This window comes from Tursiops truncatus, chromosome 13 (genome assembly GCF_011762595.2).
Source record: "Tursiops truncatus isolate mTurTru1 chromosome 13, mTurTru1.mat.Y, whole genome shotgun sequence".
Taxonomy (NCBI): domain Eukaryota; kingdom Metazoa; phylum Chordata; class Mammalia; order Artiodactyla; family Delphinidae; genus Tursiops; species Tursiops truncatus.
The window spans coordinates 55,901,329-55,904,784 of NC_047046.1; the positions used below are offsets into that span (position 1 = coordinate 55,901,329).

A 3,456-nucleotide genomic window follows, 5' to 3' on the forward strand; every position below is an offset into this window, starting at 1 on the left:
TCTCCCAGCTTAGATCTGTGAAGTAAGGATACTGTTCCTAATTTAGTCCTCCTTTGAAGTGGCCTTCTGTTTTGTTCTTTTTTTCCAAGACATTGGATAAATTTTTATTGAGCCTTTTAGTTTACAACATGAGGTAAAAGGCAAGTCAGTTTATTTTAAGTGATATTCTACACAGTTATAGTAAAATATTTTAAACTTCAAGGATTTATAAGGGATTACATTTCTTAAAAGTTGGGGATCAAGTAAACAAGTTCTAACTTCTTGAATTTTCCAGTTGACTCTTCCCTTACAATAGTAACCAGTTCTAATTAGATACCTAAGTTTCTTCAAGGCCGTGTTTTATTGTTGCTGATGTCTTTACTATTTCAGTCAATATCCACTAATTCCACTTCAAAAATAAGTTTTGCATTTGGTGGAATTTTGGCATCAAGCTGTCCTCTCTTTCCATAAGCCCATTCTGGTTCAATCTCCAGTCGAGCCTTTTCTACTTTACTCACAGCCAAGAGTGCTTCATTCCATCCTCTGATAACTTTGTCTATCCCAACCTTAAAACTTAACAGCTTGGCATTTTTCTTCTTCTTTGAAGTCGTTTCAAAATTAGTATCAAAAACAGTCCAATCCTGTAGTGTTCCTGTATACCAGCAGTGAACAATATCTCCCTTTTTGGGAAAGTTGGTTTTATCTCCTTTTTTAAGAACAGATTTTGTATATTTTGGCCTTCTTCTTCTGACAGACCTTGATGTACACAAGAAAGCAGAACAGAATGTGGATGCACTGTGACAGGGTAAATCTGTTATGTCTCCTTTTGCCAACGACCTTTATCTCATTATTATTACCCCTCTGTCAAGTATCTAGTGCAGAGGAGACTCTTCACTGCATGCCTCCCAGCCCTCATTCTCACTCCTTGTCCCCCACAGATGATGTTTCATCTAGGTCTGCCAAGACATGAGCAATTCCCTTAAGGGAACTGCCTCTGTGTACCATTCCCTCAAGAACACTGATTAATTATCCTAGGTAAATGGAAATATGTTCCCATTATAATATAAATGATGAATGTTGGGATAAGTCTTATTTACTCTTCCTGAAATGCTAAAACTGCAGATGTGTGTCACCTTAGCTCAAATGATTCAGCTGTTGAAAGACCTAACAGAGTTGTCAATATATTATTTTGAGCCAAGTGCTGATTTGTCTTGTGGTAGTATATATGGTATATAGTCCTCCAGTTCTCTTGAAGGTTTATCTCTTAAAATTCCACATACTGTCTCTACCCACCACTCAAACTAGACTAGTCACTGCTCCCACATACTCGGGTTTAAAACACAGCTTAAATTTAACTTTTCTGAATCTTCACTTCCATAGAATTTTGTTTGTACCTACCTTATAGGATTATAAGAATTCAATGTAAAGCACTTAGCACAGTGAAATTATAACCATTATTACATTACTTGTTATATTTTCTCTTTTCATCCCTTTAGCACTGAGACAAATATTTTACATAAGTATTCGTCAAATTAATAATGAGTTGAATTAAACTGGACTAACACTTGTTATTTGGTTAGATTAAAAATAAAGAAAAATAGCACCCAAGAAGGTGGATTGGGAAGGTAACAACAATAGTCTAAATAAACACGGACTGAGTTTATGAAGGGGTTTCAGCAAATCTCTGTCAGATTCCACTAAGAAAGCACCCAAAGTGGTGACTGTCCTACCTACATGGATCAATTTTCTTTTCCAAAGCTATCTTTAATAATTATAAATTATATATAAATTATAAATTATATATTATAATTATAAAAAAAAGTGTTATAGACATGGCTGCTTTATTTTTGCAATAGTTTTATGCCTTTACATTTTTACAGAACTCAATCAACTTTTCAGCTTTTCTCTTCAAATCCTTTCCTTTTCCCATTAGTCTGTTAATAATCATTGCTTTCCTGGCATCCTTATTTTGTCAGGTTATTATGCATTCCTCAGCATTGTGAAAAATGAAAAGTGGAAAAATCACATATTTTCAGCTGACTTAACACTGTGTAAAGTGCTGAAATTATTAATTGAACATCTTGATTATAAATTACGTGTAAGTAATGTTGAAGAAGCAGCCCCTAGTCATACAGGATTATTATTAGGGCTACACACTGAATGATTTGAATATCATTCTGGTAGTAGTAAATATAGTCAATGCCAGTGAATATGAGCTCATAGATTTTGGCTGAATATCAACCAAATCAAGCAAGTAATTGCCTCTGTGATTTTGAGGTTTACAGCCTAAAACCACGTGACTATTGCATCTTTGTCCCTTTAACTGCTTGAGGACTACATCAAGAGTTTAGAGCCAAGCTAATAGCTATCTCTCTTCTGGAAATATTTAATCCAAAAATCACAACATTTTTAAAACCTCAGTAAAATTCACTCCACTAATTTCAAAGAGGTGATACTCCAAAATGAAGCTTGGTGGATATTCACCTTTAAATAGTACCATGAAAAATGTGTTCATCTTGGACCGATTAAAGCATCATCCCATTTTAACAAGTGTTTAACTTGCTAAAGATAATAAACCAACTTCAACATCACAGTAAAATTTACTAGCATATCAACATTCAATGCTTTATTATGGGCTACTTTCATCTATTCTTTGAAGTAGGACTGGAAAGATCTCTATTTAGTAATATTTTGTATATTGTTTGGAGTCAGTTTAGTTGAGGAAACAAATCTCAAAAATTCAATGGCTTAAAACAATAAGCTTTCACTTCTTACTTACATAACATTTCTGTGTGCATGCCCAGATTGTCAAGGGAGCCTACTTCCACGTAGTCATGTAGAAACTCTGGAATAATTTTATGTGTCAACTTGGCTAGGCTGTAATATACAGTTATTCAATCAAACCTAATCCACATGCTGTTGTGAAAGTACTCTGTAGATGTGGTTAACATCTACAATGAGTTAACTTTAAGTAAAGGAGATTATCTTTTGTAATGTGTTGGGTTTCATCTACTCAGTGTAAAGGCCTTAAGAAAAAAACTGAGTTTTCCTCGAAGGAGAAGACATTCTGTCTCAAGATTGTAGCATCTGCTCCCAAGTTTCTAGCCTGCAGGCCTGCCCTACTAATTCTGGACTTGCCAGCTCCCACAGTAGCATGAGCAAATTTCTTGAAATAAATCACTTTATATATGTTTATATTTTATATGAATGAATATAAAATGTAAGCATATATATATTTCTGTTTCTCTGGAGAATCCTAATACAGACTCTCCAACTCCTTCCATTTTCATCTTCTTCTTTTCACTGACAGAGGAGAAAGAACACAGAAAGAGTGTGCAAAGAGAAACATATCTGAAAGTTTTATAGATCCAGAAGTGCCACAGAACATTATCTGTTTACACTCCTTGAGAAATACTTGGTCACCTGGTTATACCTAAATGCTGGAGAAACAAAGAAATGTCACATGTCTGGGCCCCA

General features: G+C 34.6%; 1 pseudogene; it reads right to left on the reverse strand.

Annotated features, from left to right (window-relative positions):
• Positions 1–365: 365 nt before the first annotated feature.
• Positions 366–984, reverse strand: LOC141276124 (peptidyl-prolyl cis-trans isomerase FKBP3 pseudogene; annotated as a pseudogene).
• Positions 985–3,456: the final 2,472 nt, after the last annotated feature.